Source organism: Atractosteus spatula, chromosome 3 (genome assembly GCF_055471065.1).
Source record: "Atractosteus spatula isolate fAtrSpa1 chromosome 3, fAtrSpa1.hap1, whole genome shotgun sequence".
Lineage (NCBI taxonomy): Eukaryota > Metazoa > Chordata > Actinopteri > Semionotiformes > Lepisosteidae > Atractosteus > Atractosteus spatula.
In genome coordinates, this window is record NC_142708.1 from 55,046,456 (window position 1) to 55,058,815 (window position 12,360).

The 12,360-nt window shown below is 36.8% G+C and overlaps 1 protein-coding gene across 1 annotated transcript in view; it reads left to right on the top strand.

Moving 5' to 3' along the window:
- The first annotated feature begins 296 nt into the window (after window positions 1-296).
- The window catches only part of kank1a (KN motif and ankyrin repeat domains 1a), an 81,171-nt gene continuing 69,107 nt past the window's right edge, over window positions 297-12,360 (top strand). Inside the window, exon 1 of the mRNA XM_088911242.1 lies at window positions 297-479. The gene's annotated coding sequence lies outside the window, so the exon portion shown is untranslated. The remainder of the gene's footprint in view (window positions 480-12,360) is intronic.

Here is a 12,360-nt window from a genome sequence, read left to right on the forward strand (position 1 = left end):
GTATTTGGTTAAAAAAAACCGGCATTCTCCCCGATAAGCCCATGTTGATTGTTTTAGGGGAAAAAAATGACTTCAGCTGCTTACCCTGATACAATGTCTGGCAATGCCAAGCACCACTAGGAGAGCTCTTGGATACCTGTGATTCCCGGGTGCACGTCACTTCACAGCGCACCCACCCCTTCCCACGGCGTTGAAGTACTGAGGATCACACAGGAGGGGGGCGATTTTCTGTTGCGCATGTGTGAGAAGTAGGGAGCCACTGGTGGTTATTGAAAACTACAAAGAGTTGAGTTACACACAGTCGGCAAGTGAGTTAAAGATCTAACCTAAGTTTCACGTCCAGTAGTGATCTTTGAAGCCATGCATCTGCAAGCAATGAGAAAACTTCCTCATGGTTTGTGCTCGACGTTTTGCTTATAAAAATAACAGGTTAAGGGAAAAAAAACCGCTTTCCAGCGTGGATTTGCTTTGTAACCGAGGTGAGTAGCTTTCGCAGTAAAGTTTATAGCAAAGCCCTATAAAATAAATTATGCTGGATATTGCTTGAGAAAGCCTACGTGATTCCCTTCACTAAGTTACTGCGTTCATATTAATGTGCAAGGACAGCAAGCTCGGAGCGATTACATATGAAAATACAGTATTCCCACTGGAGTCGTTTAGCAGGCTTCACAAAAACACGTATACCTTTCGAAACTGCTGAAAAATCAATATTATTTTGAAGAATTCCCTTATGTAGGAGTACATTTGATTTACGAAATTTCTTACATGTATAGCAAAATGTGTAATGGTGCGCGTGTTGTAAGGTTTTTTGTGTTTATTACTTTGACCCACAACACCTGTTCTTTTTCCGTTTGCGTTCATGTTTTTTAAAAACATAAACCTATTGCAAAACTACAGTTATCTTTTATCTGTGTAAAACAAACTTAAGCAAACTTTGTTTTAGTGTTCACTGATGGGGAGGGGTCAATTCTTTTGTAACATTATATTTTAGTATGTAACCAAATACAGGGTTTAGTTCTCAAGAAAAAGAGGTTTTTATTCGGTAATCCGAGAGTGGGGTCTTTAGTGTTGCGGTTTTGAAAGAGCCACCCTTTCTTGACATCCAGCAGTTAAAAAGCCTATTTACTGTACTTCAAAAGAGAGGCGGCGGTGAAATGGAAAGTGCTTTTAAAGGAAGTCATTGCAAGCAATTGAATTGTCATTTTGCGGGTACATTCTTTTTGCTTATCTCCTATAGCCTAGGGAGGTCTTTTTAAAGTTATTTTTGTTCTTTTACTCTATGAAATCTATCCATTAGATGTTTCCATTAGAGGAACTGAAAGCGCATGCTTTTATTGTTGGGTATTGTGAAATGTCAACCGATTTCAGAATCGGTGTTTCGCTTGCCTGATCGAAGATGCTGTATGCCGTCGTTCAAAAAGGTAGTTATTTTTCAAAGGCTGATTATAAGTCATTTTTAAACTCTCGGTTAAAATATTTCATGGGTTATGTTTTGTTTTTACGGAAAGATTAATAAACATGTTTCTTTATTGTTCTTCTAGAAGCTAAAATTGGTTTTCTTTTAAAAATCACTTAGAACACCGTCTTATTTTTATGTTGATTGTGGGTTATGATATGCATAATATTCCAAAACAAAGTTTCAGATAGGACCTCTAGGAATCATTCACGTCATACTCTTATACATGCTTATACAGACAAAAGATATTTGTCTATTTGTTCTACAACATAATTTGTTCTATTTTTTCTCGTGTTTGACATGTTACATGTGTGACTGAAATAAGAAAGTTTATCAAAAGACCTGCTTGAAGTGTATGGATACTTCTGTTTTGTTTGGTTTTAGTATGTTGATCATATAAAGTGGAATTGAAAGCAACTGCTAACATAAACATGCATCTTTGCCCATACTATGGTTCAGTTTTGTCTTTGGCCATCCAAATGTTTTGTTTTGAAGAATTCATCGTGTTTTGTTTTTTGTCATGCAAACCATTAAAAGCTGGCTTTAAAAATGTAGTGGAGCACTAGTTAACAATTTAAACTGGCACAAAGCTTTTGGCTTTCTTTTGTAGACAGGAAATTAATTGCAACCACTGGGGGGGAGGTGGGTGGAATGTACCTGATATTGCAGCAAATGTTATGCATCAATTGCATCAATATCCAGGGCAACAGAAGAAGAGATGGAAGCACTAAACTCTTTTCACATCAGGCATGCGTCAAAAGTATGATTTACTCTACAGTACATGCCAAGTTTACTCGGCACCTTCCAGAGGAAATGTCCTCCGGTTTTCTATTTCCCGTTAGAAGGGTCTTGAGTACACATGGAACTGTGCCAGGTACACTTCTGCCTGTTCACATGGATGGAGAACGTTTCTCTTTCTCTCTGCACATTAGCGAAACTGCTAAGAACAGTATATTATTTCCCTATTTAATGGAACTTACAACTACAATTCCTAGAAAGCCAAATGCACAGTTTTGAATACGTTGGTAAAACTACCTTCTTATATTGAGTATAAATCTTCTGAGTTATGTCATTATGTAATGACAGGGCCTTATGTAGGCGTGAGGTTGTTTTTAAGCTTTTGTTGCAGCCAGTCTGTAGTGGGGTACGTGGATTTGTGTTAATTTTTATTATACGTTTTGTACCTTTCAGCCACTAAATGTTGCTAATATTAGGATGCAGTAAAAACAGTTATGACTAAGAATACATGCATATGAACATGCGGAAGCCAGATCTACAAGATAATTAGGAGCAATATATAAATACCTTTATTTTATTAAACGTAAGTTGTAGTTTATATGTTTTAATTTTGTTCTAACTAGACAACAGCCAATACCCTTGTTCCATACACTTATTATTTGTAACTTGTTGTACCCTAAAAAAAACTAAGTGAACAGTACACGATGCATACCACAAATACATTAGGTGTTCTTGGTACATTCTCTTTAATTCTACCTCGGGAACAATTTTAGCTTACCTGCTGAGAGCCACACTATGTCAAAGGAAACATACTTAGAATTGTAATATCAGACCAACATGAGGGTTTATGAAAATCTGTGATGACTGCAGGGTCAAAGTAAATGTCATGAATTTTCAAAATGATTGAAATGCTAAAAAAACATTTAACTTGTGTTAATGTAACAGTATACAGTGCCCTCCAGAATGATTGGTGCCCTTGGTAAAGATGAGCAAAAAAGGCTATGAAAAAATGGCTTTATGGTTTATCAGCTTGATCTTACTCTGAAAATATTAGAGAAATCTAGCCTTTCAGTGAGGTAATATTATTCAAAGAAAAAAAACCTTATGAAAAAGTTATTTTTCTCAAAAACACACGTGTCACAATTATTGGCACCCCTGCATGTAATACTTTGTGCACCCTCCCTTTGCCAAGATAACAGCACTGAGTCTTCTTATAATGCTGGATGAGGTGGGACAACACATAAAGGGATCTGAGACCATTCCTCCATACAAAATCTCTACAGGTCCTTCAGAGTCCTCGCTTGTGGACTCTCCTCTTCATCTCACCCCAGAGGTTTTCAATGGGGTTTAGGTCAGGGGACTGGGATGGCCACTGCAAAAGCTTGATTATGTGGTCAGTGAACCATTTCTGTGTGGATTTGGAGGTATGCTTTGGATCATTGTCCTGCTGGAAGATCCAGCCACAACCCAGTCTTAGCCTCCTGGCAGAGGCAGACAAATTTTGATCTAAAATCTCCTGGTATTTGATGGAGTCCATGATGCCATGTATCCTAACAAGATTCCCAGGGCCTTTGGCCCCACAATATCACAGATCCACCACCATAATTCAGAGTGGGGATAAGGTTCTTTTCTGCATGGCCTTGACTCTTTTTACGCCAAACCAACCTCTGGTGTTTATTGCCAAAAAGCTGTATTTTTGTCTCATCTGACCATAGAACCCGGTTCCAATCAAAGTTCCAGTGATGTTTAGCGAACTCCAGGTGCTTACGTTTGTGGTTTGATGACAGCAGAGGCTTTCTTCTGGCAAGCCTTCCAAATAGTTTGTTGGCATTGAGGTGTGTGTCTCCACAACTAATTGTAAGTTGTGGAGACTTGGTGACCCCAGGATGCAACCAACTCCTGTGTTGTCCAACTGTGATCATTGGAGAAGATTTTACCACTTGAACCATCCTCCTCACTGTGTGTGGGGGCAAAATATATTTGCGTCCTCTTCCAGGCAGGTTCATCACAGCTCCTTCTTAATTATTGGCCTAATAGTGGAAATGAATATTTTTAGGTGTGAAGCTATTTTTATAGCCATTGCCTGATTTATGAAGGTCAACAACCTTTTGTCTCATTTCGTTTGTGTATTCATTGATCTTCCCCATGTTGATGGATGACTAAGGGTGTTTGTCCTGCGTGTCACCTCATATTTAAACCGCAGTGAAACAGGAAGTCATGGATGACCACTAAAGAGTTCCTTAAGACTCAGGTGTGCTTAAAAAAGGTAAAATATGAATGGGAATATATGTCAATTAGATTTTGTTCATAGGAATTTCTATGGGTGCCAGTAATTGTGACACGTGTTTTTGAGAAAAAAAATTAATAAGTATTTTTTTTCTTTGAATAATTTTACCTCACTGAAAGGTTAGATTTCTCTCCTATTTTCAGTGTAAGATCAATCTGATAAACAAAAAAGCAATTTTTTCATAACCTTTTTTGCTCATTTTTATAAAAGGTGCCAATAATTCTGGAGGGTACTGTAAGCATCAGATCTTAAAGGAACTAAGTTAACATGATTATTACATGATAATGTTGTTAAACGTTAGAGAACTAATTTCCCTAGGAACAGCCTGAGAACGTCAACTGTGGTCCACTACTAAATAAGGTCAGTACAATTGGGAAGTGTTAACAGTTGGCACATACTGAGCCATATTAACAATATTGATACATTGTTGCAAATTATGCAAGATCATTGTGATTATCTCTTGGATTACATACTACAGTGTCCACTCCAAAGCCAAAACTATTTTAGTGCATGAGTGTATGACCTACTTTTTGAATTAAATGTTTTACAATTTAAATAATTATTAAATAATTTACAATCTCTCTATTTGATAGTGTTTCATTGGTTATAAATTCAGAGATACAACTTTTATTCATTTGCTATGGATTATTTATTGTCAAGAGCTAGAAAAATATCTGTGACATGCTAAACCTAATATTGCAGAGAGTATGGTATGCATTATTACCTAGAACCTTACAGAGGCAAAGATTATTTCTTAATCATAAAGATTGCCTTTTTTTCTGTAGGAGCATGTTATTTTGTGGCATTTGGAATTTGGTGTGACAAATTTCTCAGTCATGACCACTGTTTTTTTCGTGAGGAATTTGGGTCTGACTGTTAAATTCCAAACCACTTTACAAAGAGGTTAAATCCGTTTTAATTATCACATGGAACAGAAGCTCTGGTTTCTGCCCACATTTCTGTTACAAAATATAACACTTGGATTATAACTTTTTTACTGTGGGATTTGGACAAGTAGCTTGCAAGAACTTTGTCATGCACTTCACTTAAGATTGTGTAACAGAAACCTTGATTAGTTTGTAAGTAAAGGAAAATGTTGTGGTGAGGTGTATAGTTTATAGTGTTATTACTATATACCCTGTATATAGTATATCCTGAAGGTAAGGCTAATAGCACCTATTTTGATCAGACAAATAATGATAGCAGTGCAATAACAATTCTGAGCAGTCTTAACATCAAATGTAGAAAGTCTGTTAAGGATATTGTTCTTTTATGCAGAACAAGAATGAAGGGCTTGAGTCTCAGTGTCTAGCAACTGTCATGTATTCTAATAGTGGATGGCACAGTTTTGTGGGCCTTGACACTGTTGCCTTATAGAATGTGGGTGCTGGGTACAATTATGTGCTGGGTGACTTCATTGTGCAGTTATTAAGTTTTCCCTGTAGTAGTTTAATTTCTCTTGGTCCTCCAGCTTTTCTTACCTCTGGAAGACATGATGCCTTGGTGTCTCTGAATTGTTGTTGTGCATGTTCTTGTGATTGCCAGATGATATATGAGCACTTATTTTTTTTCACAAACGTCTTTCTAATGTTCTAATAATGGGTAGTATTGCTAAATGGTTTAAAAATGAAAAACTCATTAACTTAATTACAACTCATTATTAAACTTTAACATTTTGTAGTCATATGATACTAAAGGGAGTCTTGCTATACCTTTTTTTTTTAAGATTCTTGAGTACCTCAGGTCATTACATTCAGAAGCACTTCTACCTGAACTTATTAAAAAATACATCCTCCTACATTTCGGTGCAGATTAAAATAAAAGAACTCCAGTTCTGGAAATCTGGAGTTTGCAAATTTAGCAATTTTACAGGCCAGTGGATTGTTGTTTTTAAGCCAGTTTTATGAAAACAAAAAAGCAATGATTTAGAAATAGTAAATACGCCTAGTGATTCAGGTGTTTATGTTGATGGTTTGCAAACTTATTATTTAGTAAAAATGAGGCAGCTGCTTATCTCCAGGGGTGCACTGTTGCTATATGGATGTAAGCTTGGTCTTACTATTGTTTCTCCACTGCCTAGATTACTTGGTTATAGTCTGAAATAGTGTACAGAATGCTAACAATAGCATCATTATTTGATGCTGAAAAGAATTGTTTGCAGTTGAGCGTTATCATCTGTGTAAATTAAACTGCTGTGGGGAGTATTGAAATGAGATGGGAAAAGAGTCCATCTCAGACATAATGCACAAGACACATGCTAAAATCTGTCAGTAAGAAGTAATTTTTGAGTCACCTACATTTTTTTTCTTTCAGACAGAAGCAAATAAAAATGATAGCAATGAATTAAATTCCCATAACGGAGGATTTATAATCTTTGGATTTCAGATAGTTATCCACAGACTGCCAATTATTTGCAGCTTAGAGTGTTGTGGTTTTCAGAAGTTAGTGCACAAAGAATCTTGTGAAGTTGTAGAGTTTCCCAGGATTAAACAGGATGCTGGCTTTATTCCTCAGTAAATGCAAATCCAGTGCAACCCTGTGATAATTAATATGAAAATATTGAGCCATTCAAATTTAAGTACATGTAGTTGTTCCTGCACTTTCTTCATTTTCGTTGGCATTTAGAGATTTAGGTTTGGTTAATCACATCTTCACACTATATCTGTACACTATATTGAAACATGAACCAGAGGGAACTATGTGGAATTGGAATCCAACAGCCTTTCTTTACTGAAAGAGTTGTGGGAGTATGGAACCCTCAGATACCCTCAGTTCTTTAAAAAAATATAGTTCAGATCCTTGGACAAGTTTCCTACTACCATCCTACTATTTGAATCGACCAGATGGCTTCCTCTAGTTTGTAACTATTCTTATATTAATTTCTGAAATGCCTGAATTACTTTTAACTTTAAAAATAAAAGCAATTGCCTTATTTTCACTGAGTTATGTTGCATTCTTGGTGTTATGCATACATTCTTAAAGGATAATTTTCAATTATTGAAATGTATATACAGTATTTGTAGGCCAGTTTTTGTAATTTTTATGCAAACATAAATCATCTGCTCTTCTGAGTTTATTAAAATCTTAAAGTCTCTATATAATGCAAAGACTTGCATCCTAGACATTTAACAGTCAACAAATGTTGTCAGTTGTAAATTCTGGAAGATTTATAAGAGTTTATCAGACACCAGGTTTAAAGAAACATTCCTAGTTACATGTTTATGACTATAAGAGACATATGGAAGCTGTGTCTCGCTTTGTGTCTTACTGTGAAGTGAAGTACACAGGTTGTGATCAAAGCTCATCCTTCAGCTGGAGGGGCCATGTCACTCCTGGTTCCAGCTATAAAACGGTTCCCTTTGCCTGTGTTTGTTTAATAAAAATTACTTCCACTTTGCTGCTCTGTTAGAACTGTTTGCTTATGTAATCTGCCAATGCCATTGGTTTGACTCTGTAATCCCTCTGCCAAAAACAAAAATTAGGCTATCTCGCTATGGTTAGAGAAATAAATACGGAGGAGTTTTGTTGGTCTGCTGGCTTAGAATCTATGTCGAAAATTTGGTTAGATTAAATACATCAAAGTATGAATCAGTATTAGTTTTTTTTCCCTAGATTCACTGTTTGACTATATATCACCAAATGAGATGCTTAAAATAAACTTAAATTTCTTAATTCCATTCATCTTTTAGAAATATACAGAGTGGCTAAAATATCTTGCATAAAAGTGCAACAAATTCACAAAGATGATATCAGGAAAGTCTTTTTTGGCAACAGGTACCCTGATATTCTATCGAGCAGACGTGTATTTATACTGAATAACAGTTGTCATCAACAGGAGATCAGTTGACAGAGTCACAGGCTACAAGCATGTGGGTACTGTAATGCATGCCGTATGTCTGTTACATGATTTGTACCAGTTTGCAGATGCTGTCTTGTGGGATTCTGTGCCATTCCTTTCATACAGCCTTGACATCCCACAAATGTTCAATTGAGCTCCAGTGAGTTTGGCCTTTAAGGCATAATTACTCACACTGGCAAGATGAGGATTCAGGATAATCAGGAAGGGCAGCAAGAGAGCTCTAAAGAGTTTGAATGCCATCAGTCACTACATTTGCTGTTCAGATGCAACTAGACACTCCTGCCCAGACCTTCATGCTTGGATGTTTTCATTGTTGGGTACAATGGACAAAACAATTAGTGTTTCATTCCGTACATGTGCCACATGCACATCAGGTTGGTTGACACATAGCCATGATTCATCCCTAAAGAAGGCTTGGCTTCGCCTGACGTGTTGATCATATAACCTCGTTCTGCATTGATTAACATTGGCATGTAGTACACACCCGCAGAATCATCTGGCCTGAAAATGTTGACTGTTTAGCTGCCTCCTCACTGCTAAGCTGCTAATGAGTGGGTTGTCATGACCTAGCATCTCTGACTCGGTGTAACTGGCATTGCTAAATCGATCATGAAGATGGCGCATGATGATGTAAGTTTTGGAGAAGTGATGTAACCTGGGGACTCTTGGATCATAGAGTTATCATTGATGGACTGCATTTGGCTGTGATGTCTTAGCAGGTTAGATATTTCTGGGTGTGAACACCCTAGACCAGAGTTTAGCAACCTTTCAGAAGGGGCATGCCAAGAGTTAGCTTATTTTTTTGCACTGTTTTTTTAAAAAGTGATACTTTTTTAATGTCAATAATAGTCCTTCTTACATTTTGATTAATAAATTCAATATAAAAAATACCTAAAATCAATAAATTAACGTGCATGTCCATTTAGTGGGATCCTTACCTTTGCTTTCCCTCCCTTGTGTTCTCCAATCTCAGATTCATAGCTTCCTTTTTCCTCAAAATGATTGAAATTTTTCCCTGTAATTGTGCCATGGGTTTTAGGCAGCACAGTTCTTCTTGAATTCCGTCTGAGTCACAGTGCAAGAATTGCTAATCACAGTATGGCGTGTATATCTATGCACTCATCAAGTGCAACACTAAATAGTTTTACATCTTTTAACTCCAATGGCTTTCTTAGCAACCGTCATGTTATCCGAAATGTTTGACTTTGCACTTAAGTGTGAAAAATGTTATCAGTGGCACAAATTGCAAACTTTTCTTTGAATACAATAGGCTAGACCTGCGAAGAATAAAGCAGTCAGTGAGCTTTCATTGGGTAGCCTGTTGTAGAGAACAAGTTAATCAAGCTTATTTTTATTCCTTAGTGGTTAATTAGATTCTAATTGCAGATGCCATATTCATTGCATGTGCTGCATGCCAATAATGGCATGTGTGTTGTTGGTTGCCGATCTCTGCCCTAGACAGTAAGTATCAAAGCACTGTTAAGCTTCTGTTGGTGCACACTGTCTTTTCAAAAGCTTATTTTTGTGAGAAAAGAGATATCAAGAAAATTTTTTAAAAATCTAAGCAGTGAAAGTGGAGAGACAGCACACTGAAGCACTATAGAATAGACCAAGAAAATCAGAGTTGAACTACATTAAGCTGCTGAGATTTCTTCCACTTTACCCTATGACATTTTATGGTAATTAAATATTATTACAAGATGCAATTGACCAGGATTCTGTGAATTGAAAGATATGTTTGACATTTTCATAATTTTCTGTGCAATGCAAGAATCTCTATTTCTTGTAAATCTGTTCTGTGGTAAGCCAGGTGAAATATACACCTGAAGAAGGCTCCATGGCCGAAACGTTGTGTTTTCTTTCTTCTTTTTTTCAGCATGGAATAAACCTGTTTCTTGTTCCTTTGCAGCCTACGCATGCTGACACAGCTACCCACCTTAACTATATGGGAATATGTCTTATATCTTGTATACGTGTGGTTGTCTGTTAGGTGACAAATTTCAGTGCCTCTGATGAAATGGTTCATGTTAATCTGCTTGTTGTAAAAAAAAAGTGTAAATACTTGTCAAGACAAGGTTTCATAGCCTACCTATGACACCCACAAATGTCTGCTGTGTGTCATGTTAACATTTTTTGCTATTTTGTGTTTTTTCATCTGCAATTGGCTTGTCTTGGACAAACTGCCCCCTGTGAGTTCACTTGAAATGCCATCCATACCCACACAGCAATGTACTTCATATATGGAGTTCATTTAGTTTGAAAGTTGTTCTTCTGTGTCAAGAGATTAAACCACAGCGTTCTTTGGTGTTTTAATAATTCAGTTTTTTTTGTGCTTTTAAGCTGTCTGCCAGCATACTTTTTTTTTTTTCCTGCAAAGGTCTTGGTGGAGTGTAACGATTCAAAATTACACTTGCATGTAGTGTACGGGGAATCCAAGTCTATTGGCGAGAGGCCAGGCTTGCTCAAAACTCTTCACAGGAAGTAATTATTTAGCTGATCAAAGCCTTGGCAGAATTAAAGAATGTCTTATTAAACCAAAGCTTACTGGATTCTGCAGTTAGGCTTTTTAAAATCTACAATTAGTATAAATGGACTGCTTTGGTTTTACAGATTTAATAGTGCATATTGTAGATTTAAAATACATAATATTGGAGAGAATATTTTGCTCAGCAAAAATATAATGCAATGAATGTTTATGTGGGCACTTCTCTGGATTATGTCATTTCATGCCAGAACAGCCGGGAAAGGGGTATTCTGTTTCCTAAACCACTCAGAATTTGCTAGAAAATACTGTGACCTGGCAAAACAGCTCGTGACGTTAACATCTAATTTGAGCCCAGGGTGTTTTTTATAGTCAAGGTCAGTTCTAAGCTTTTGGTAACCTTTGCCTGGTCAAAGAGCACCTTTAAAAAAAAAAACAAAAGAATGGCAAGTATTTTTGAACTCCGTGTACCTCAGTCCTCCCAGGTGAATTTTTGTGGGGGAGGTTTGAAAGGGTTGAGTGATAGCTCTGGTTGAGTTAGTAGACTAACCCTGAAACTGTGGCACTTGTCAGAGGAAATTATTTAAGAATTAAGGACCCATCTGCTTCAAGTGGCTTTTCTGTTATGTCCAGATTTCATGGAGTCCCATAGAGTGTTCCAGCCTTCCAGACTGTTAGTTAAATAGCCCAAGATTAAGGATGCACAAGAGTGGCTATGTCGGATGCATGTAAACGAGCTGGAATGCCAGTATGAATGAAATAAATTGTAAAAACTACAAACTTTGGACTTCCGGGCTGTCTGTGGCCAATTCTGTGACTTCAGTGCCTGATGCCTCTTCTTGTAAAATAATTAGTCCTTCTGCCTCTTCCAAAGCTTTGATAATGGTTAGGTTTTGACTACATTATTGTACTACATTATTATTTCCTGCTGTATGTTACCTTATGCTGGAAGGAAGAGGGTAGGCTGCACAGTTCTGTCTCATTGTATCCAGTTTCTATGGAGCTGTTAGGTCTTGAGATCGGATATCTTTGTGACCACTAGTGTAAAGTCATCAGCACTGTTTTGTGTTCCATAGCCATCAATCACTAGGTTTACTCTTCTTATGCGCTGTGTTTTCTATTGTAAAGACAAGTTTCCTTTCTTGAGGTAATTTAAGGTTTTAGATACTAGAATGTAGATATATACTTTCGGTTCTCTTTGACGCCAGTGCTGTATGAGCATATCTTAGGGCCTGTGACTGTACGCATTCATTCTAAATTTGTACACATGGTTATATGGTATAGAGAAAAGGTATTAACAGTTAGGGCTGTAAAAGTGCTGCTAAACATTCAGGTCACATTAACCAATTAATTAATCACAAAAGGTGAATGCTGTGTATATTAGTATAACGCAGTCATGTTTTGGCCAAACATTAGTCTCTTCACTGAAATAATTTTTGAAAATTTGCAAGCAAATGGTTTCAAAATTATTCCTTGCCTTTTTAATTAATGTAACACAGAATAACTTTAAAAACACTAAAACTAAATTTTCTCTGTAC